The 25,212-nt window shown below is 43.0% G+C and overlaps 1 protein-coding gene and 1 pseudogene across 2 annotated transcripts in view; both read left to right on the top strand.

Annotated features, from left to right (window-relative positions):
- The window catches only part of Pacrg (parkin coregulated), a 460,392-nt gene that overhangs the window by 204,847 nt on the left and 230,333 nt on the right, over positions 1 to 25,212 (top strand). The gene's annotated exons all lie outside the window — the stretch shown is intronic.
- On the top strand, positions 2,940 to 3,511 carry LOC119820955 (annotated as a pseudogene).

Genomic DNA, 25,212 nt, shown 5'->3' with positions numbered 1-25,212 from the left:
TCTTTTTGTTTTGCCTTATGTAAGCAATAATAAAACACTTCCTGCTAGGCGCTTCCATGTTGTTTATCACGATTAAATAAGTTGGCTTCAGGAATGAATTCTAAACATGGGAAAATTTGAAGATTCTAATAATAACTTGCTCTGTACACTTATGTGTTTGCTTGTTTGTTTAGAATCTCCCTGTACACAAATCTACTAATATTTATTTCAGAAGCAGCCGAGTCACAGTGAGGGTAGAGCTGCTCCACATGCAGATAAGAAACTCTTTGCACAGGATAATTTGGATCTGACTTTACTCGATTTGTACCAATTATTTGCAAGGTATTGAAATTTCCCTGATACATATATTAGTAATATTTGGTCCAAATATTGATAGTACATAAAACACATAAAGAAAGTCTCATTAAATTTATCCAGAGTAAACTAGAATAGGAAGCAGTTGTTTAAAATACAGGAAGATGCTGGTGTGAGCCTGTACAGGAAATAGACTTTGGTTGAAGCTGCAATGTAACTGATTAAAGAAGTGGCGATCCATCCCACATAGATACAGCGAAGAGCACAAGCCATTGAGGGCCTGCTGAAGAGCTAGGAAGATTTTGGATGAAGCCACAGTTGGGATCAAAGAGGAGGACCCGCCGAGGGAGACACAGATGGAACTACAGGGGCAGGCCTTTGAACAGCAAGCCCAGTGAGATTTTCTCAGCAGGGTGTGAGTCACCAACCACCCCAATGTTTTCAAAAGGAAGCGTTTTTGGGGGAGGGAGCCAACTATATTCTTCAGAAAGCTGAGATTATCATTTTATGGAGAATAGATAAAAATAGGAAATCTTTAATGAGTTTGTGTGTTTTGGTGGAGTGATACCATTTGCCGAGAGTTTATCCTAAGGAACAAGTGACTACTGACCTGACAAAGAGCTTTCCAGGCTCTTCCGTTCCTCAGACCAATGGTAAGGGGCCGAGGTCCATAAACTGTGGTGTAATTGCTTAATAGAATATTGGGAAATGGCTATAAATTATGAAACTGGCAAAAATCTTAATCATATATAAAATCTGCAGACTGCAGTGAACGAGGGGAAGTAATGGAAAAGCCCTGAGTCAGGGTCACAGGTAGGGAAGTGACATGCAGGCCACAGCAGGAGACACAGACAGATAGCCAAGCAGGAGCTTCTGAGTGAAGAGACTGTTACTTTGTTTTGTTTTGTTTGTTTGTTTGTTTGTTTAGTTTTTTTTAATTTCTGCATTACAGTGTCCAGTATATTTCTTTTGTGGTCTATTAAAAAAAATCAATGCTTTTTTCAATAGGCCAATCAAGAACAAAGGAGCCCGTGAGCCAAGCCACTATGTGACTTAGGAGAAGGGTTCTCATCTGTGCAAGGCAGAGGCAGAGAGGATGCTGTGTTGCTCAGACCTCTATAGCTTGCTGGATGACGGCTCTTGAGGCAAGGGCAGCAAGCGCAGGAGAAATAGATTGAGGCATGGAGGAGCTGGTGTGGTTCCATAGTGAGTGTCTGCATTATAAGGGACTTCAAGATAGCTCAGTGATGAAACTGGAATTCTTCATGACCTCCTTAGCTTAAAACCAGGTAATATCCCCCCCCCCCCGTGTGTAGAAACCCTATTATTTTTAAGCTTTCACACATCAGAGGAATTATAGACAGTTGTCTTGAATAATGTCACAGCCAGGTTCCTCTGGATACACAGCCAGAAGATGGCTATGTCATAGAATGTTGGTCAAAGAAGAGAAATCTTCAGAATATCGCTTGAAACCCGTGCTTTATACTGGTGGTAGTTAATATTGCTGACATAATCACACCTGTTTAAAACTGTAATTGACTAAGAAAACAGATCTCAAGTCACATACAAACAAACAAAACAAAGTAACTATTACATGAGAGAGTGGGCATCTTAAACTGATTGTGAAACATCCTGTCGTGTGTGCAATGCCAACATGTCAATAATTCTGCTAAAAATAATATTCAGGGCTAAGGAGATGAGCTAGTGGGTAAAGTTCGGGATACACAATCAAGAGGACCTAAGACCAGATCCCCAAGATCCATGCCAGGAAGCCCCAAACTGGGGGAGCAGAAACAGGCAGATCCCTGTAGTTTATTGTGTAGGCAATCTAGTCCAAATGGTGAACTCCAGCACTGAACAAAATAGTAATGGGGAGAGTGACCGAAGAAGATGTCTCGAGCCTACACACACACACACACACACACACACACAGAGAGAGAGAGAGAGAGAGAGAGAGAGAGAGAGAGAGAGAGAGAGAGGAGGGAGGGAGAGAGAGAGAGAGAGGAGAGAGGAGAGAGAGTGAATGATAGACACACATATACAAACACATACATGGACACTATACACATACACAGAGACATATACAGAGATACTCACATATGCAGAGACACACACACATATATACAGAGACACACACACAGACAGACACTAGTTGTCAGGGCTGACAAAAATATAATAAAAGCCCCACTTAGACCTGTGTTGGAAGTGATCAAAAATAGTTTGCTAATTTGTTCAAACTACACATAGAAAATGCATTATATATTTAATGTAAAATAGACTCCCATACAAATTATTTTCTAAAAAGATATATATTCACTTCCTATAACCAAGATAAAACACAAAAAATAACCCTCTCCTCCATCTAGGAAAATGATTAAATTACAATGAATCTGTTCAACAGAATATCACATAGCATTAAAATAACATATCAACCAAAGAAGGTACATATGTCAGGATTTAAAATAGCATGCTAAAATTCTGCACACAGTAAGACTTTGGGCCTTGTAAAACATGTAAAGGAGACCATACTAATCCCATACCCACGTTTAGCAACAAATGTCTTAGTGGCTCCTTTAGAATTGTTTTCAGATGGTGAGAGAAAGGCTTCTTCCTTTCCTCTGGCGGCAGCCATGAGGTGAGCCAAGATGGGTGCACACAAATACATCCAAGAGCTATTGAGGAAGAAGTAGTCGAATGTGATGCACTTTCTCCTGAAGGTTCCGCTGCTGGCAGTACCACCAGCTGTCCACACTGCACAGAGCTCCCTGCCCCACCCAGCATGACAAAGCCCGGAGACTTGGTTCAAGGCCAAGCAAAGTGGCCGCAAATGCCCGGTTCCAAAAGGTGCAACCTGTGGCAAGGCTGTCCATCATGGTGTTAACCAGCTAAAGCGAAGCCTTCAGTCTGTTGCTGAGGAGAGAGCTGGACGCCACTGTGGGGCTCTGAGAGCCCTGAATTCTTGCTGGGTTGGCGAAGATTCCACATACAATTTTTTTTGAGGTTATCCTCATCGATCCATAAAGCTATCAGAAGAAACCATGACACCCAATGGATCACCAAACCAGTCCCCAAGCACAGAGAGATGCGTGGGCTGACATCTGCAGGCTGCAAGAGCCGTGGCCTAGGAAAGGGCTGCAAGTTCCACCACACTATTGGTGGCTCTCGCCGTGCAGCCTGCAAAAGGTGCAACACTCTGCAGCTCCACTGTTACCGCTAATATGTTTGTAAAATTGTGTAATGTTTGTAAAATTCATATGCAATAAACAATTTAGGACCGTCAAAAGATGTTTTCAGACAAGGACATACATTAATCATGTAACTAGAGGTTAACAAGAAATGGAGAGCTTGTATGTGTGCCGAGGGTCGGGATGTGTATTTGAGGCTCATCTTCCTGGAGGTGGTAGCAAAGTCATGGGTGGTCTTTCAGCTCCAGCGGGAGATGTGTGGTCTCTCAGGGATTGCTCCATGTGGAGATTCTCTACAGTAAACAGCAGCGTTCTAACGATTCAGTCATGTTCAGCAAAAGTCAATTAGAGTTTTAGGCCTTTGTAATTTGGGGATGCTCGATAGAACGAACATGATTTTAAACCCTGATTTGAAAAAGATGAAACTTGACATTCACATACAGGAATCCATTTCTTACGTTTTTTCAGAAAATATGCCATGTTAAATTTTAATTTCAAGAAATAGAGAGCAAATCTACATAAAGCAAAAAGAAAAGCTGAGGATTTGTTTGCCCTGAGATATGTTTTGCTCAGTATAATTGGATTGTCAGGATGTGTCTGACATATGCTAATGAAGCAACAAGAAAGCCAAAATATGGTTTATTTGATTACATTAGTCCTTTTAGAGTGAAACCAGAAACAATTATTGCACTCCTACTGAGACACTTGGGATGGAAACCACACAGCAATCCTACCCTGGCCCTCGAGGATCAGGTGAGGGTATTGGCTGAGTGGGAGCTCGGTGCCACCCAGCTACACCCTGGGCCACTAAAGTATCTCCTCTCTCTCTCTCTCCCTCTCTCTCTCTCATTTACAGGTGTAAGCTTCTTTTGTTAGGTTTAAATCTGGAAGTCATTACATTTTTACCTCTGCTGCAGGACCCGTGCTAATGGTTTCCTTTGCCCATAGTTGCACTGAAACAGTTACTTATGTTTTCTATATGTGTATGATACTAATGTCATTTTGATTAGATTTGTTCATGAGGACCCACATAGAGAATCTAGCAATATAGCTCCTAGGCCAGTTGTCTGCAGGCGTAGGAATCACCAGCTGCCTGTCCAGGCCTTCCATTAGGTATGGTCAGTACCAGGACACGCCAGTCTTTTCTCCTGCACCCAGGTAGTAAGCAGCTGTCTGACTCTCTCCTAGACACCTATCCTTATTGGCAGGAGTGGGGGGAAATGGCATTTTAATTAATAGTACAATAAGTCCCAAACCACTTGGGTTTGAAATACTGATATAATTGGGACACCCGCAAATACTATCCTGGAGGCATCTAGACATAAATATAAATAGGTGGAACTTGAAGGGCTGCCTGCTGGAAGGGCCTTTTATCAGTAGCAAGCAGCCAGGTTTATTTACCTCTCCTGAGAACAGGTAGGTTCAGGCTCAGATGTGAACCACGGCCCTGAGCTCACTGAACATGTGATACTACACAGTCTCTCTAGCGTGCCCTCATCTCTCCAGTGAGTGTTTTACCAAGCCCTGTTCTGTGAAGGCTGTGTGGGCCTGTGGTTTTAGGGGCCCTACGGGCCAGTTTATGTTTAAACAATGTTAGTACTGTTATGGGTTCCCATCGTGAACCAAAATGGCCAATGCTGGCCATCCAGGGGCCTATGTCAGCACAAAATGGCTGACTCTGAATGTCTTAGGACCCAGAAGTAACTGGTGATATAATCTGCTATATCAGTATTTCTGGCAGAATGTGGCTTTTATGTGGTTTCCTATATATTATGGACTTCAGGTCAGAGGCCTGTGTCTCCACCTTAGCCTGGGTCAGCCTGCCTATGTGTGTCTTTCTATAGTCCTGTGTGGAGCCTGCATGCTGGTGTGCATCTTTGTCTGTGCCCATGTATGTAAGGTCCATGTGTGCTGTGTACCTAGTGCCTGCCAGCATCTGCTGCTTCTCCAGAGGTCTGTGTGAATGAAGCAAGTCCTTTCTGCCCCCTGATCCTTGTATCTTCATCATACCATCCATCCATGACTCTCCCCTCTCCTGGCATCGGAGCTTAGACGCGTCAGTAGCGTCCCTGCAAACTGTATTAGACCCATGCATACCGACGCTCATCGTAGATGCTCAGCGTGAGGTCGTGTTCACTCTCCACTTTCTCTTTATTCTGCCAACCCACGTAAATTGGATTAAACACGATGGAAATCATTCAGAATAAAATTGGCTAGGCCTTCTATATAGTTCCATAGTTCCATAACATTTTAGTGACAAACACCAAAAATTTCATTCATAGAGAGGATTAGCATTTTAATTATACAAACTGTGTTTACCTTATGAAGTCTGGGTTTCCAATGCAAAGTTTAATCCACCAGGTATGACTAATTTTCTTGTAAGTTTTTCTTTAACCTTAGCCTTTCAAATTTTCATGGTGGAATATTATTAATCCTGGTGATTCATGACCCACCCCTGGTATTTTGCCATCTTTAGTATGAAATTTCTCTTTAGAAGCTGCATACAGAGGTGGGAACCTAAAGTATTACTTGGTAGCATTTATTAGAAGACATAATTATAAACACTATTGCCTACAACAGTTAAATGTCTACAACTCAGATTATACTAGGAACCTGAAGCTAGGTGTGCTTGTATTGTCCTCTGGCTGTATTCCTTCAGGTGGACTGCAGAAGAATGAGTCCCAAGCCAGTTTCTTTAGATTTGTGTGACAATCAAGATTCTGGGTTAATATCTGAGACAGCAGGAGTCACACCTACACCGACAAGGTTAGCTTTCTGTCTTCTCATGCCTGGACCATGTTCTACCCACCGATGAGATCATGTCTGAGGTAGTCTGTCATTGGAGTAGACTTCCCTAGCCAGGCTCCCACTTGGGAGTCCTCGGGGTTCAGCACTTTCTGTTAGTGCGAGAGGCTGAGACCTGTGTGGAGGATATCCTAGGACGCCACTGATGGAGACTAGTCCTCAGGCCTCTGATGAGCAGGACTTCCTAGTCTCCCCCATACCACATGATCCAGAAGGTTCCTGGGTGAGGACAGAACGTCTGTCTCAAGCAAGAGGACGTAGGGACATTCTTGTGCCTTGATGTTTTGATTCTTTGAAGAAAAGTCAACCTCTACTCAGATTTGGTTCTGGTGTGCTCTCAATGTGTGTGACCTGGACGGTATCTTCTCTTTCTTTAGCTGTAAAAATGAGGGCACCGGGTGCTGCTGACAAGCAAGTAATGGCAGGGAAATGGCCATTGGCGTGATCATGGCTTCTTATCACTGTGCAATCTTATGATGGACTCCTGATAGAAACCAACGATGGCATCAATAGTGCTAGCTCTGTACTTAGAGAGTTGCTGCTTTAGGGAGAAATGCACAACTTAATCACAATCCCAGCAGGTGCATGCTGAGGGAGAGTGCAGGAGCCAGGTTTCTGGAGCACATCGGGGTACTTGGCCTCAGAGCAGCTAGAGCCAGAGTAGCTAGCAAAATCTGACAGTCCCCATTTCTGCCACATCCTAGCAAGGTACTTCTTGGCCAAGAGTGCAGTGCATTCTGGGGCTGGAAGAGACCTCAGCACTCCTGGAGAGCTGAGTCTTCCACAGATGGGAGCTGAAGACTCTCGAATACAAGGATGCTTATTGCCCAGGAACCGACTTTAGGATTTGTTCAAAAATCCAGTGAAACCGAATGAGAAGAAAATGGGTCTCCATGAGGATAGGAATGAGCAATAGTTCATCTCTAAACAGCCACACAATGATGCAGCTGGCCCCAGGGAGCGGGGATGCAGAAGTCAGTACTCCTGCTCACTCCACTCTCTTCCCTGCCTCTGTATTTACATCATTCCAGACCTTAGAGCAAGCATCGTAGTGCAAGAAGCTAGGTGTGGCAGGGGCGCGGGGGGGGGGGGGGGGGGGGCGGGGAGGTGATTAGTGAGATAGAAGCAGAAGCCCATAACAACAAAGCAGAACCAAGAGCGGGGCAGGAGTCTGTGGAGGAACTTCAAGGAAGACCCAGTCTTCCTTAGTATTCAGCTTCCCTCAGGCTGGGATCCTCCACCCTATTCCCAGGCCACCATTACCTCTTTCAGAAGTTGCCCGCACTGGACCTGATTGTTGGTAGAACTTGATTTAATTATATGATCTTGTTTACGTGTTTGGGCAGTTAAGCAGAACAGCATTCCCTTGCCTGAGAAAATATAGAAAAGTTCCACGGTGAGATTCTGGAAGAACTTTGTAACTCAACATAATTGAATTCTAGCCTAATGTGCCAAGACAGAACAGTGTAATATACGCTCTGGCATTTGTTTAGCCCAAGAAAATTCACTCATCCAAGAAGTCCACTGATAGTGTACTCATTTAATGTAATTACCCTATTATGCATAAAATAATGTGCTTAAAGAGAGTTAGGCCACCTGCTTTAATCACTGCAGTAAGTTGTAAATGAAATAAAATAGCCCTGGCTGTATTATTAAAAGTATCAAAAGCATTTAATGAGGAATCTGCCCTAGCTGACAAAAGGCAAATTTTTCAGAATGACATCAAAATATTGTGTTTATTTGAAAGTACGAATGTTAGGAATTTTTAATTAAAAAGTCTTATCATCTCACACCCTAGGCCTGTCTGCTTGGTGACAGCAGTGCTTTGCTGGCCAGGAGCACAGAAGCTTGGAACTCAGTCCGACTGCTGCCCACTGCAGCATCTGTTTGCTGCTAGGCAAGGTGTTCCAGTTAAAAGCTCTTGACTGACGCTCAGAACTCTGTTATCACGGAAGCCTTCCTCTAGCTGACTTCAAAGGGCTTCCCAATGCCGCGTGTACAGACGTGTGCTGAAGAAGATCGGGGTAAAATGATTTGAAACAAATAGCAGTGGTTCTTAAAATGCCTTTTCTTTGGGTGTAACAAGGTAAATGCACAGAGATGATAATATAGTAGCAGTCACACACATCTGCCCTGGCTTTGTGTAGCCCGTGACACCTGGATCACAGTACACAGAAGTGTTCCTAGACTGAGAGGAGGCTAGTGTAAGAGAGATGCCTTTGTAAAAACAGCTTGGTGTGTAACTGGGGCAGGTTCTGTTTATTGATACATCAATAGAATATTTATTGTAGATCATCAAGAGACTAGAAATATCTATTTAGTTCCTCCCTTCTCTCCCACTTTTGCCTATGAAAGTGGTTTCCTCTAATTAGACTATCCACTAGGTGGGCCTCCCTAGTAACGACTGTTCAGCTATCCTCCACAATGGGTTCATAGAAACCCGAAGGCCTGAAGGCGGGATCCAGATCTCAGATATGTTTAGCAAGCCCGAGCGAATATTTTTGAGACATCTACCACTTGATGGTTTTCATGGCCAAGTCTCTGGCTTCTCTTGAAAGATGAAAGCTATCAATTTTGGACCCCCTGTCTTGCCTGTCAGGACAGATCTGGGGCATATTAGGGGGCAGTGAACCCCAATTTTCTCTGTTCTCACCACCTGCTACTCCATTGCATTAGTCTAAAGCCAACTGGCATCAATTACCTTGTTTACAGTATAATTTTTCTCATAGTAAAGAAATATTCTTACAGTCCCAGATTGCCTGGCTGAGCCCATGCTGCCAGAAAAATGGAAGAGAACAAATTTTTGTGTGAAAGCAAATAATTACCTCTTCATGATTAATAAGCAAATGCAGCATTCTGTAGGGAAAGAGCACAATAGGATGCTTCAGTGATTCATTTGCATAATTCCAAATGTATTTGAACTTCAAACCTACTCTTTATAAATATTAGTGATGAAGGAAACAGGAAATTGAGTCTGTGATACAGGAACAGAGTCGGAAATAACAAGAACTTGAAAAGGCTAATAAAATATAGCGACGAGAGGTTAGAAGAGAGGGGACATATTGGATACGACCCCTTTCTCTCGTTCTACTTCAGAAACTGGCTGTTATTTTCAGCTAATATTTTTCTCTGTCCTTTCTGTCTTAGTTTTCAGGTGCAATTATTTAAATACCTACCCCCCTCCAGAAATCCTTTTGCTTATTAGCAACAGAAGTTTCATGAGTGAAGTCTAGTCTAACCCCGACAGCAGCACCCATGATGGGATCTGTTCCTCATGCCTGTTGCTCTCCATCTGCCATGATGTCAGTGACGTTAATCACAGCAGCCTTCATCCTCACGGTTATTTTAAGGTAGAACTGAGTCCTCCATTCTTGCAGATGATGTGACTGAAGCTTACAATGATTAAGTAATTTCCCCTGTAATGAAAGCAGAACCACAATTTACATTAGGTCCACATGGCTGCACGATGCCTGCTCCTTCCCCTTGGACTTGCTTGGTGGTTGGCTAATCATTCCTCCTGGGTAGTTAACTCATGCTTAAAAAATAATAACCGTATCAGTCTGTTTCAGAGTTCACCGATCCTAAATTATGAGTTACAAAAAAAGAGATCTCACTGTAATATAAGTCACAGTTCCTCTTTACTTGCCAAAATGAACACATGAAAAGGTTTTAAAGTTATACTTTCTGTTGCATTGCCTTGTAATGTGTGTGGGCACAAATGCAGCCACAATTATAAAGGGTATTCACTGCAACACGTGGTGCACATTGCCTTCTACAGTTGCATTGCCTCATAATGCGTGTGGGCACAAATGCAGCCACAATTATAAGGGGTAGTCGCTGCAGCACGTGGTGGTGCACATGGCCATCTACTGTAGGTCTGAATGGAATAAAAGCTGCTTCTTGATGAATATATTTATTTGATCATGAGTTCATTGATAATGGGTGGTAGTTGAGGCAGATTAGAACATGGACTTGGTAGCACTGAACCTTGACTACGAAATTCACTGTCTGCCGACCGCAAGACCTTGCTCAAGGCCCTTTACTGCGTTTATACCCATCTGGTTATTTCTTGTGGGTGCATGTGGGACATATGGAAACACAGACATAGTGAAACTAGAGGAAAACCTTCAATGTGGGGACTCTCCTTGTCCTGGATTCTGCCACTTAACGCCAGGCTGGCTGACAAGTGAATCCCAGAGACCCAACTGTTTCTGCCTCGACACTGGGGCTGCAAGTTCTCAGCACCGTGGCTTCTTTACTGGACTCACTGACAGGGGTCTTCAGCCATTTTCTCACATAGCATTAAAACTGTCAGCTTTAGGACCAGCCCAGCTAGTGAAGGAGCTTGCTGAACTTGAGCTTTATGAACTTGAGTTCAGTCCCCAGAACCCTCACAGTGGAAGGAGAGCATTGATCTGACCTCCACACATGGAGTTTTTCTTCTGCCTTGTTCTTTGACAAAAAGATTTTGTTTATTTTCAGAATATTTGGGGATTTCCCCAAATATCTTTATGTCACTATTTTTCCATTTAAATTCACGTTGTCAGATAGTGTACCTGTGTAACTTGAATACATTTAAAACTTCCTGAGACTTCTTTAATGTCCAGGAACATACTTGATTTTCACGAAATTGTCATATGCATTTTAAGGAGTGTAGATGAAGCATTTGGGTACAAGGTTCTGCGCTGTTTTGGTGAACATGGTGGTAGTTCTGTGTGAGTCAACTGGTTGTTAAGGTTGCTCAGCTTTCATAGAACATTCCAGATCTGCTTTTTCTGGCAAACACTGAGAAATGACTTTAAGTCTTTGATGGTAGTTATGGCTATTTATTCATGCAATTCTATAATGTGTTTTGAAGCTCTGTTTTGGGGTGCATAAATATTCAGTATTGTCATACTTTTTAATAAATTGGCCCTTTATCAATATAAACATGCATTCTTTATTCCTGGTAAATTTCCATGCTCTGAAAGCTACTCTGTTGATATTAATGTAGCCACTAATGATTTTCTTTTGATTGATGTTGCTATTATCTTTTTACATAATTTAAAACCTTCTTGAGGCAGTTTATAATTTTCCTTTATCTTTTGTATGGTATATCTGATATCTTTTAATTTAAACTGTCTATATTATTACAGTACAGTTGCTTGTGATAGCTGTCAGCTCCTGAGTGGGAGAGGATCTTTACGATCTTTACATCAGATAGGGAATTAATAGCCAGAATATTCAAAAACTAGAAAAAATTATACTGTAAAGGTTTTTCTTAATTTGTCTTGATTAAGTATTTTTATAGTTCCCTTTTATATTATTTTAGTAATTGTCTCAATTTTATAGCATATGTTTTAACTTACATTAGAACATCATAAAAGATTACAGCCTTCATGTACAGTGTGCAAACACTAAGTTTTTCCATTTCTTTCCTCCCAAGCTTCTAAAGCCCAAAATACATTGTTATTTTGGCCTTGACCTTTTAGAGATATAAATAGGAAAAAATGTGTATTTTAAAAAGCCCTTCTTCATATCCCCACATTTTCATCTGGCATCATGTCCTCCCACTTGAATTATCTGCTTTGGCATTTCTTGAAGTATCGTTTTTGCTGTTCATACGTTCTCTATACCTGGAATACAAAGAACTCAAAAACATTGTCCCAACCCATCATTTAAAGATGACTTTTTGTGGGTTAAAGTTGTCTAGCTTCGTGTTAACCATACTTGCTTTTTGACTCTTGGGATTGTCCTTACTCCTAGCTTTAACAGTCTCTGATGTACCTTGCTGTGCTTTCTTTGTTTCCTGTGCTTGAGGCTTGTTGGGCTTCTTGGATCTGTGGGTCAATAGCTTTCATCAGTTTTGGAAAGCTTCAGGAAATCCCTCACACACACCTTTTGGGACTCCACCTACACATGAACTCGAGGCTGTTCCATGGCTCCCTTGTGCCCTTGGCTCTCCAGTCCTGTCCTGGTAGCATGCTTTGTACTGCTAGGTCTTCAGGAACATTAAACATTTGTTCTGTGAAGCATAATTCACTACTACAATTCCTCCCAACATCATTTAAATCTCCAAAATGTTAGTTTTCTCCTCTAGAGTCCTCTTTGAATTTTAAAAACATCTTGAACCTGTCTCTGCTTAATACACCCAGGCTTTCCTCCTGCTTCTGGAACATGCAGACCTCGGTGAGAACTGCTGCAGTCATGTCCCGATGACTCTGTCTTCTTCATTTCTGAGTCTGTGTTGAACCCCTAGGACAGCCTTGGCTACATAGTGAGCTCCAGGATATCCTGGGTTAGAGTGAAACCTGGTCTCAAAAACTAAAAACAATATCAAAATAAAAGGAAACGGATGAGCAGAAAGAAAGAAAGAGAAGGAAGGGAAGAAAGGAGGAAGGGAGGGAGGAGAATGGATGAACAAGAAAAATAGATGATTCTCTAATTCTCTCAAAGACCCTGTCCAGGGGCAGCTGCACTTATACCGTCTGGGACAATGGCTCAGTACCTCCCAGGGTTAGGGACCATTTCTCTCCTGCTCATGGAGACTGAGGCTTTAACCTTGAGTCTGAAGGAGAAAAGAGTTGAAGAACAGGAAGCGAGGCCTCTAATCTACTGCAGGACACAGAATGCTTGCATTGTTGTGTGAGAGGACATGCTGCCATTTTCTATGATTGCAGGCAGATCCTGTGGCCTCCTAGAATAGTTCACAGTGCGCCCCAGCTCTAGAGCAGTCCACAGTGTGCCCCAGCTCTAGAGCAGTCTACAGTGCGCCCCGGCTCTAGAGCAGTCCACGGTGCACATCAGCTCTAGAGCAGTCCATGGTGCGCCCCAGCTCTAGAGCAGTCCACGGTGCGCCCCAGCTCTAGAGCAGTCCACCGTGCACCTCAACTTGCTCCTCATTCTTAACTAAGTGCTTGGCTGGGCTGCTTCCTGTTTTCTCAACTGGCAGTCAGTTTGCTTCCTAAAATTCTTTCGGCTTCAAATAACTACCAGAAATTTGAGTACAAAATCTCACTCCATAATTTCTACACATCAGAGATTTTACATATGTACCAGGCCCATAAGAAGAAAGCATATATATGGACCAGTTAACCATGTCTGTGTAATAAAAGCAGTGAAGCCCAAGTGACTGGGAAAATCCAAGCCATTGACTTAATTCTTCCTGTCTTAGTGAGGTTAATCACTGAGAACAGACTTCACTACTGAAATGCTTACTATCTCATGACCATAAGTAAGGAATCAATGGCAGATGTTGGAATAAAGTCAAAAAGCTCAGACTTTCATTCCACATGAAGCTGTCATTTAAATATTCTGTAATATAGAATGTACCCTATTAAAGGACAGTGACCCCCAGCTTTGGAAATGTGAGCTCTCCACTACTGCAAATTCCTCCTATCCAAATCTCAAATCCAACATGACATCAACAGAGTTCATGATATTTAATAATCTTGGTGAGAATGGAGACAAAGCTCTGGCCGGTCGCCCAGCCCTTCCTCCTGTAGTCTTTGGGAAGATACCGTTTACCTCCCTCTGTGACCCTCTCCAAAATTTTAATCTAAGCATGATTTCTCTGACAATTCAAATTATGGAAATTATTAGCACAGCTAGCCACTTGCCTCCTTCAGCTGATGAAGAATGAGCTAATTAGGGATGCAGAAACGCATCCCAGTGGTGATTAAGCAGCCACCATGGAGTTACTTACACCTCTGGAAAGTGTGTAAAATCTCACACACCTTCAGCAGGCAGCAGAACTCTAAACTGACATTTCCAAAGCCTCTGGGAAACTGCAAGTATAAGCTTTATTATTATTACGTTTCATTTTTCTCTATGGCAAGTGCCCATTTAACAATAAGGTTAGGTTGAGTCACTAGAGAAAACAGTTATAGATTCCTGTTTTCAGTGGCATGAAGCATTAGCTAATATTTAAACAATGCTGGATGTGGGGATATGTCTGTAGATATTCTGGTCTCTATGCCCATATACACACTTGATCTTGTGGATATGTCTGCAGATATTCACGTACACACTTGGTCTTTTGGATATGTCTGTAGATATTCCGGTGATTGTGCCTGTATACACATTTGGTCTGTGGATATGTCTGTAGATATTTCAGCAACTGTGCTCACTTACACACTTGGTCTTGTGGAGTTAGCAAATGATGAAGAATTCAGAGTCAAAAAAAATAAGAATTAGTAGGAAAGCCTGTGATCTTAATATTTCATATTCAAAGTTATTTTTAATTATTTTATTTTTGAGATTGTGCTAAATTATTATATCATATCCTTCTTTCCTTTCCTTCCTCCAAACACTTCCATCTAGCCTTCCTTGCTTTTTCAAATTCATGACCTCTTTTTCATTAATTATTGTTACATACCACATGTATATATGTGTGTATGTATTTCTAAATATATAAATACAACCTGCTCAGTCTACATAATTTTCCTTTTATTTATGTTTTCAGGGCTGACCATTTGGTTTTGGATAACCAATTGGTGTGATCTTCCCTGGGGAAGATGATTCCCTAGTTCCTGGCATTCCGTAGTTGCCTATAGTTCTTTGTGTAGGGTTGAGGCTCGTGGCTTTCCTTTGTCCACATTAGCGTATGTTGCTGTCATCCCTGTTCAGTTCATGATTAGGCCATCATGTTGGCGAGACCTTATGGGTACAGATTCTGGTGTCCCTAGGAAACACAATTTCACACACAGCAAACAACCTTCCTGTTCTCTGGCTCTTGCAGTCTTTCCATGATCCCAATAGCATTTCGTCTCATAAAAGGAAGAAAAAGAAATAGAGAAGGGAAAGAAAAAAAATCAGATTCCGTGAGCAACATTATCTAAGACAGGTCCATAAATTGAATTTGGAAGCCAGAGGACAGGAGAGTGATGCCTTTGATACCATCAAACAAACTGTCCTTTAACTGTTGCTACACACAGAGAAAAATGCTGTATTTTTATTTACTCAGCGTTTTATAGAGTTGGCATGTATTGTTCTTGCGGAGCTGTAGAAGTACCCAGAGCGCTGAGGAGCGGGGCGGGGTTGGGGGGGGCAGCTGTAGAAATATCCGGAACACTGAGGAGGGAGGGCTGGCTGTAGAAGTACCAGGGCACCAAGGAGGGAACGACAGGTTGCTGGTAGTGTCCTGAGGTGTGCGTGACACCACCTATGACCAGCGGAGGGAACGACAGCCTGAACACCGTGGCATGGTTGTCTTCCACTCCAGGGCCACCTCACTCATCCGCTAGCCCAGTCCTTGCGGTTGGTGAGCCTGACCCTCCTCCTTTCATACTCATGGTGGACAGCACTACTGACTTTATTTCCAGAAGCACCCATGGTCTGTCTATGGTATTATTTCACCTCATCCCCATTTTCTCCTCTTCTCCTTTAGAAACGTTTTGTACATTTATTTATTTGGTGCCTCATGTGTGGTTGTGTGTGCGTGTGTGTGTGGTGTGTGTGCTTATGAGTGTATGTGTGTGGTGTGTGCTTGTGTGTACGTGTGTGTGTGTGTGTGTGTGTGTGTGTGTGCATGTGCTGCCGTGTGTGCCACTGTGTGCATGTGGAGATCAGAGGACAACCTGCCAGTCTTGGTCCTTTCCTTCCCTCATGTGAATCTGACCTCAGGTTGTGAGTTTTGACAGCTGTTGCCCACTGTGCTATCTTACCAGTCTTTCCTTCCTCTTCTTTGCCATGCTGGAGCTCATACCCAGGGCTTCAGCACACTAGCCATGTGTTCTGTCACTAAGCTACACTCCTAGCCATGGATGAACCCTTCACTCATGATGTATTTTATATTCAAAGTTAGGGACTCCAGAAACTTAAAAACTCGCACCCTTGCCCTCCTCAGATAACCAGTGGGTTTACTTGCTCCACAGTGACCCACAATGAGCAGTGACTTGTGGACAAGTGGTGCAGATGTTACTAGTATTCTCTGGGAGGGCATTCTAACTAGAGGGCATAGAAAACTCACGGTAGCTTTAGTAAGTCACATAACATACAGGTGGGGCCATTGGTTGCTGCACGAGGACGAAATGGAGTCACAGGCGCCAGGAACCACATAGGTGCGGCAGATCACAGTAAACAGAGCAAGGCAGGCCAGAGAGCCACTTCCTGTGGTGAGCACTCCGCCAGTGAAGGCCTGGACTACATGGGGCCCTCAGCCAAGCTGGTACTACCTCAGAAGCGTGTGTGGCCTTGGGGAGCAAACTCTCCATGAACAACTCTGCCTGCCATTTAAATGGCTTCTTCTCTAATTGGAGGAGTGCACTGAGAGCAGAGAAGGGAATGCAGTGGGCTGTAGACTCTCAGCAAGAGGGAATTCCCACACCCTGTTTGTCATTAACATTAGCATAAGGTAACCTGAAGTACGGCTGCCTATGTGGGAAGACTGGCTATCTCTTCTTTGCTCTGTCCTTTATTGATATAGGAGTGTTTCTATCTATCTGCTGTTTCATTGGTTAATAAAGAAACTGCTTGGCCTGATAGGTTAGAACATAGGTGGGTGGAGTAGACAGAACAGGATGCTGGGAGTGAGGCAGATGCCTTGGGCAATTTCCCTGCCTCTCCTCTCTGGGACAGTCGCCATGAAGCAAGCCACCAGGTCAGATATGCTGAATCTTTCCTGGTAAGACACCACTTGTGGTGCTACACAGATTATTAGAAATGGGTTAACCAAGATGTGAGAATTAGCTAATAAGAGGCTGAAACTAATGGGCCAGGCAGTGTTTAAATGAATACAGTTTGTGTGTTGTTATTTCGGGTTTTAAGCTAGCCATGTGGGAGCAAGGCAGGATGAAAAGCAGGCCTGCCCGCAGCCCCTCACTACACTTTATGACAACTGAGACATCTCATTTTCAGGCTGATTACAAATGTCTTACAGTACTCCATGGCCCCACATAACTGCATATAAGCCTGAATGTCCAGTCATGTCCAGTCATGTCCACTACCCAACTGTGATGTAGCAGCCAACATTGTAAATGTGCAGACATAGGGGACTGTGGAGGTGGCTCAGTCAGTAAAGGGCTTGCCATGCAAACACGCCGACCTGAGCTCAGTCCCCAGAGCCCACATAAGAATGCTTGGCATAGGGGTGTGTATTGTAACCACAGGGCTGTGGAAGTAGACACAGGTGGGTCCCTGAGGCTTGCTAGCCAGCAGCTGTATTAATTGTCATCTGGACAAGATCTGGAATCACCTGGCAGATGGGCCATTAGGCATGCATACGAGTGAGGGATTATTTTGACTCGGTTAATTGATAGGGGAAGATCCATCCCAGCTGTGGGCAGGACTATTTCCTGGGGAGGATCTCACATTGGAGAAAGTGAGCTGAGCACTAGTGTTCATCTCTCTGCTCCTTGGCTGAGGACACACTGTGACCAGCTCCAGCCACTATGACTTCCACACTGGGATGGACCGTGTGACCTTAAACTGTGAACCAAGGCAAACCCTCTCTCCTTTAAGTTGCTTTTGTCGGGAAGTTTTTTTTTTTATCATAGCAGCAGGGAGAGAGACTAAACCACCACCTGCAGAGTCAGTGAGCTCAGATCAATGGGGGACCCGGTCACACAAGCAAGGTTGACTTCTGCCCTCACATACACATGTCAACACATGAATATGTGCTTACATGCACTCATGGGCAAGTACTTGCACATAGATGGAAATATTTGCAAACCATTCTAAAACCCGTCCACCACTTCACTTTTCCCCCAACTGCCTTGGCTTTCTTTAGAATCCCCTGAACCAAAAGATAAACTTAGTGTAAAGTTGTCTACTGTAACAATTAAAACTATTTCCCTCTATAAATATTAAAAATTAAAGTCACTCCAACCAGGTCATTCTCCCCAGTGACACTTTTCATACTGGCCTGGGATCCTGGCTAGGCTCTAAGAGCCTTGGGACAAAGCACAGGACTCTTCTCTGGGTTCACCCACAGAAGGGAAATATTAAATATTTATGTAATAAAGAATAAATGAAATGCCTTGTATTGCATTAGAGGGAAATAAAAGCAACAAAAGGCAAAACAAAAACTCATTTTACTTATACTGCTTATATGGAATGATGCAACTTCCCAACTGTGCCCTAAAACCAATTAGTCCACTGCCTCAGGCTGTGTGGTGAAGGAGCAGGTGCCACACTGAATGAGAGCCTGCTACACAGAAACAAGAAGAGCAGGGGGGAATCGTTCCGCCTACAAGCAGTTGCTAGTCGCACGGGGACAAGATGCACACTCATTGGCCTCATGCTCTATGCATCCTCCAGATCTGCTGCCCTAGCACTGGGCGCCCTGCATCTCAGTCCAAAGGTCTAGGGGAAACTTTAGTCAGGAGTGCACTGTCATTGTCACATGTCAGATTCAGACAGGAGGAACCCAGGGTCTTCTCGCAGTGCTAAAAAAGGAAGGTCTCTGTTCAGTGGGAACTAAGACATCACACACTGCATACATCTTGGAAGGTGTCTTGTGTCACCAACATCAGCACCCAGCAACAAGACAGTGGGAAAGCCAACAGAGAAGTGGACCGCCAGTGTATCGACAGGCGTGCAGATCCCTTGAAATCACAGGTGAGGATCTGCTCATAACTGCATAACATGGCTCCTAGAAGGGTGTTATATTTGACTTCTAGGGGCAGCACAGACCCCAGCGTGCACTGGTTCAACGCTACATGTATCTTTCATATCCTGTGACGTGTGGCTGCCCTGACATCAGCACTCAAGCATAGGCGGCATCTCATACACACTTTCAGACACATGCATGATTCAGGGTTGCAGCATGGAATCAATAAGGTGCAGCTACTGATAGGAAACCTATAGGGTCGTTTCAGACCTTCCTGCCCAAGAGACATTGCCCACAAAACGCAAGCCAGGATCTGAAGGCTTCACATGGAAAAAATACAAATCCTCTTATTTAACGATATTTATAAGAATGCCATGTTAAAATGAGAATAACTTTCCATTTCTGTTTGTTCTTTCTTTTGGCTTTGGTTTTCCCTACATGTCACTGTGAGCTGCCTTGGGTGAGGCTGCCTTAGATGGGAACCTGGGCAAGTGGCTCAAGGTTGCAGTTGTATGTCTTTGTTATCTCTGTCATCCTGTATGCATATCCATATCCACATTCACATCCATATCCATACGCACATATACATATCAGCACTGTAACGGTGGAGTGGAAAGATCCTGCTGTCACGGGACCTGGTGTGACGTCTTCAGCATGGTCTATAAAGAGTATGCACTTTATAATAACAGCAGGCTTGAGGCTCACAAGCACGACCATCACGTGTGTTCATGCTGACCTTAGAGGTGAAGCATCCCTATTGACTTTCCATCTAGATGCTGCCTCCAGTTGTGCTGTAAAGCACCAAGCTTTACAAGTCCTTGTAAGATCATGTTTGTCATGCAGAGGGGAAATTCAGATTGCTGGGAGCTGCACAGACCTGAGCGTCTGTCCCAGGAAGAAATGCATGGGCATGTGGACAGATGCAACCGGTGCTGCATTGTTGATATCATCCCATGCGACTTCATAGCATCGGGAACTTCAAGTCAGGATACATACTCACATACTCACATAAATAATCATAAGTAAAATAGAAACAAAATGTCTCCAAAGATAACAGTAAGGATTTTTAGTAGAAGTGATAAATGAGATTGTTTTAACATTAATTTGGGGGCCTGGAGAGACAGCTCACTGGCTAAGAGCACTTGTTACTTTTATAGAAAACCTGGATTCAGTTCCCAGATCTACATTGCAGCTCACAACCATCTATAGCTCCAGTCCCAGAGGTCCCCAAGCCATCTTCTGACTTCAGAAGTCAGAACAGCAGGCATGTGTGTGGTACATGCAGCTTGCATATGCTGCATGCAGCCAAAACATTCATAGACTAAAATAAGTAAGTCTTAAAAACAAACTCTTGCTGTTGGCTTCTCTGCATCAAATCTAGATTTTGGTTAAAACTAGCATTACAGTGTACACCTGAAAAGAAGCTCCCACACAAAGTGATGGCATTGCTTGGATGGTGTTTCCCACTGTCAATCATAGCCTTAGGCAAATTTGTATCAGATGCCAAAGAGGGACCATCTTCCTCATAATATCCAAAATATTTTTGAAAACATTGCACTCTTGTACAAAATAAGCATTTATTTTGATAAACTACTTTAAATTATTGCAATTAAATGCATTGTTAAAGTCATTTTAATTTATATCCTCCTGCTTACACAAAATACAACACAATATCAGCCTTTTTGAACACACATCCCTAACATCACATCCTGTAACAGTAGCTACACTTCATAAAACAGCAGACTCTTTCTAAGAAGCATTGTCAGGAATTATGTCACTGTCCTAGATACACACACTCCAGGAAAGCTGAAGCCTCTCCCAGTGCAGGGGATGCACAGGCTCTGAGGAGAGTATCTTCTCCATTGTATTTAAGCCATTAGCAATTGGATTGTAGTCCTTTCTTCCTGTCATTGAGTAGGTAGGATATAAATGGCAGACCTCACTTGGCCGTGGGTGTTATGTGGTAACCTAGGAACTTTTGGCATTGCCCCCCTTCATGCCAGCACCCACCTCAAGGAACTGTGTGGGCAGTGGGCAACTATCACTGATCTGCCCCAGAGTTAATGTTAATGAACTCCCTGAGATACAGTTTCCAAACATCTTCGGAGACGATTGGGTTCGTAGAGGTTTTGTCACCATTTTAATCATCGTGTGAACTGGGGACGGGGGCAGGAGAAAGAGGGTGACTTGGAAAGAGCTGCTCCCGGGAAAATGGAAGCATTCGGCTCCTCTGTTGGAGCAACATTGCCAAGAGATCACTGAGGGAAAGAAGGCTTCTGCTCATTTGATGCATCTGATGCATATTGGGAGAGGGAGAGAGTGTGTAATATGAAATGAAAGGAGAAAGAGAGCTCCACCAGGCTGAGAATAAGAAGGAAGGAGGGGAGTGGCAGAGGAGAGATGAAACCAGCATGTCCCTGTCCAACCCGCCACTTGGGTGGGAACCGCATGCATAAGGCCCAAAACTCATAATAAATAATGAAGAAAGAGAAAGCCACTTTTCCCAATGAATATTTGCTGATATAAAATCTGAAAGGAAGTCACTCTTTAGTTTTCAAGTCTGCCCCAGCTTCCTCTGCCTTTTTTGACAGACCTGTTTATAGGGCTGCAAGTATTTTGGTAATCATAGTTTTGAGTAATCTTTGAAAATACTTTTTGGGCTGCTTTCTATTAATTAGTTTTTGCATAGATAGTTGTGAGGTCTAGATCTGACACACTACCTGTTGGGCTTTCTGTGGTATCCCATAGAAACTGCTGGGTTTTCTATGGTATCCCAGACAAGAGAATTGAGGGTCAGGACATTTGCATGCTGATACAGAATGTCAATGAACACTGTGCACCAGTGATTTAGTTTGATTTCAATGAATGTAAAGCTTCAGTGTTCAAATATATTGAAATTCAAGATTATTGTAAGTTCTAGTATCTTGATATACGTTGGATAAAGTGAATTCTTTTTGAATCTATTTAGGTGTCTTCTCTCATCTACTGAACTCAAATATTGGGATAGTGTTTTATAAATTCCATGAGATCAGGTCAAAATGTATTTCATGTATAATGCATTACCTCACATAAAAATGGAATCAGAAAATATTGATTCTAAAATATATTAAATTTTTATCATGAATAATACCACTCCACTGAGAGATGCTTCTTTCCTTTAGTTACTTCCACTTAGTTTTTCCCTGGCTCAACTTTATCAAGCCCATTAGTTGAATCAACTATGAAATAAGTCCAATTATTTATATACATATAAAATAATCACAAGCTAAGATTAAGCTATTCTGTACATAATTATACATGTAAAATTTATGTATAATGATGGATATGGACCAAAGCAACATATCCATTACAGTGCCATAGAAAAGAAATATGGGTGGCAGCATTTATAATTAAATTTCCACCATGCTTCTATTTTGTGCTGGAATAAGGTTACTAAGCAACATCCATCATTTAGAAAGTCCATAGGTTCTAGGGATTGATTATAATGTGGTTGTCTCGTGGAAATCACCGGATCTTTGCAACCACCTTTTTAACTCATGTTTGTTCTTAAAGGGTTGCTGCTTCTGTTTGTCTACCATGTGTAAAAAGCACATCTTACATGTGTTCTGCTCGAGTTTCAAAATCTAATATAGACAAATATTGAGATAAACTTTGTATTGGGGTAGTTGTAGGTGTTGATGTAGGTCTGATTAAAACAGTCAGGCACAGACAGGCACGGAAATGCTGAAGCAGAGGGTGCTGTTCAGTAGCGGGGAGAATTGATCATCCACATGTTCTAGTTCCTCTTCCTTTGTGTTAACAGACAGACATTTGATTAGTAAGAGTTGTTTGTTTGCTGTCACACCCTTAAAAGTCTGTAGGGCTAGACATAAGGGTCAGCAGTTAACTGCGTGTACTGCTCTTGCAGAGGACTCCAGTTCTGGCCCAGTACTCATGTCTGGCAGCTCACAGCCACCATATTTCTAACTTCAGGGACATGACACCTCTGCTCACCATGGCCACCAACACTCACATACCCATACCCCCCATACACACATACTTCTAACTCCAGGGACACCAACACCCACATACCCCTACCCCCCACACACACATACACACAATTTGAAATAAATCTTTTTAAACCAATCTCTGATTTTCTTTATGTGATACTACATTTTACGTATAAACCGACACTCAGACTGTTTCCTCTTCATTGTTCCCTGTGTCCCACATCTACATCTGCTAGTCAACTAGTACATTAGAAGCAGATGTGTGGGTAGAATAGATACCTGCAGCTGGTCCTGTCGTCAGTCTGCCTCATGCCTCTCCACAGACTTTGCTTATGTGGACTTTGCTGAAAAGAATACCTTTTCCTAGAATAATGTTCAAGAAGTGTCCATGAGATTGAAATTCTAGAACTTGAGATACTTCTTAAGAGTTTGAGAGTATTTTTTAAAAGTTGTTTTAGCTGGGTATAAAATCTTTTGTCTCAAATTTTTCGTTTCTTTAATCCTAGAAAATATTATTGTAAAAATAATCTGTTAACAATTATTGTAAATGAACTTGTAATTTTATCTGTATTTGATTTTTAGCTAAGATTCAGAAAATTCATTATATGTGGGCCAGTGGTAATTTGTTCTCTGTTAAATTTCTGCCCTTTGTAGGAATGTGGTCTTAAGTTGCAATGCTTGTGTGGTTGTTATGCTAACCCTCAAGAATTATGGATGCTGAATCTGTTTTTCCTCTTTGACACTTTATCTAAAATTCCTTTCAAAACGCTCAATTCTGGACAGTTGAAATGTAGTTTCCTTTTTCTTATAACCTAGTGTTAAGTGATAATTCCTTCTTGGGTCCCTTCCTGGCTCCATTTCTGTTCTTTCCCTTTGGTTTTCTTTACTCTTTACCACTTTTTATTTTTATTGTAAATTCTTCTGTGAGTTCTACTCTGGGCATATTTTTAAATCTCTCCTATCTTTTCCACCTTGCCTTCAAGCACTAGCTTAGGATTTCCTTGTCCCAGGCCTGTTTTTGCTCCCTCTATGATATCACCTTGCATTTTAGACTCTTGCATTTTAGACTCTTCTCTTGATCATCTAATAGAGAATTTGGTCCCAATCCTTTGTTGTCCCTCAACTTTGACAAGGAGAAAGATGGATAAGACAGCTTCCCAGCTTCCTTTCTCCACAGCCCCTCCCACTGCCTCTACAAACTGCTTCCTCTCTCCAGGCCCTCCCACTGCCTCTACAGCCTGCTTCCTGTCTCCACAGCCCTTCCCACTGCCTCTACAACCAGCTTCCTGTCTCCACAGCCTCTCCCACTGCCTCTACAACCAGCTTCCTGTCTCCACAGCCCCTCCCACTGCCTCTTCAATGTCTTTTTTTAATGACCTTGTATCTCTACACTAACCCTTTTCCCTGACTCCCCTCATTTCTGCTGAATACTCTCTCCTTTCCTTCTTTGGTCCTGCCGTTGCTCAGATCAACCTGAGTTCTGTCCCATATAAGGAAACTGAGCTTTGCAGGAAGCCGAGAGCTTCCAGTTCAAGTGCCCTTGCAGACCTGTCTCAGACCTCTCTCCCATGAACTGGCTGTGCATGACCTCTCCCAGTTCTCCCTGCCTGCTCTCTAGCACATACAGTGTGCTCCCGTCTTCAGGCCTGGTGGCCACTAACCTCCCCTGCTGCATCCTGCATATTGCCCTTGCTGTGTGGACTCTCTGGCCTCCGTGTGTATGTAGAAACCTTGAGCAGACCTGCACACTACTCTGTTGCAGCGTTTATAGAGGGTTTGGGTTTGCTCTCCCAGTTTCCCTATCTGTCCATTTGTATGAGAAGCGTGGCAGAGGCTAAAGCTGTGCTCTGATTAACTCCTTAGTTCCCCCTTTTGCTATAGACACTCACTTTCTTGCTCAAAACATCCACTATGGAACATTAAGCACATTTTCCCAAGACAAATACTCCCTTGGCCTTCCCCGGATGCTGCATACTGAAAACCACAGTCACACCAGATAGCTTTGGCAAAGGGTCTCCCAATTGGTCAAAGTGAAATCTTGAGGTGGGGGATCCTGATTATGGGAGACATTCACTCACGGCCTCACGGCCCTTCAGCTACACTGTCAGGACAACAACATCACGAAGACAGCGAGTCTTCAAGTCTCAACCAGCACAGGGAGTGGGGGGACCTCCTGGCAGACTGCCACAGCAGCCCAGCTGTTAAGATTTTAATTAAAATAGTTCTGATAATTAGCACAACTCATTTAAGAATGTGCAAGACTTCCTTATGTGTCCATGCAGGTCACCTTCCCATTGTGGGCAGAGGAGCGTGTGACATCTGAAACTGAGGCAATTGTTAGGGAAGGAAAAGAAACTCGCTTGGCGCTGCTCTTGACCTGCTCTCCTGTCTTTACATCCCCCATAGAAAC

The sequence above is a fragment of the Arvicola amphibius genome, chromosome 8 (genome assembly GCF_903992535.2).
Source record: "Arvicola amphibius chromosome 8, mArvAmp1.2, whole genome shotgun sequence".
NCBI lineage: Eukaryota > Metazoa > Chordata > Mammalia > Rodentia > Cricetidae > Arvicola > Arvicola amphibius.
Note: the sequence above shows the minus strand (reverse complement) of the source record. Positions and strands in the feature narration are given on the sequence as shown.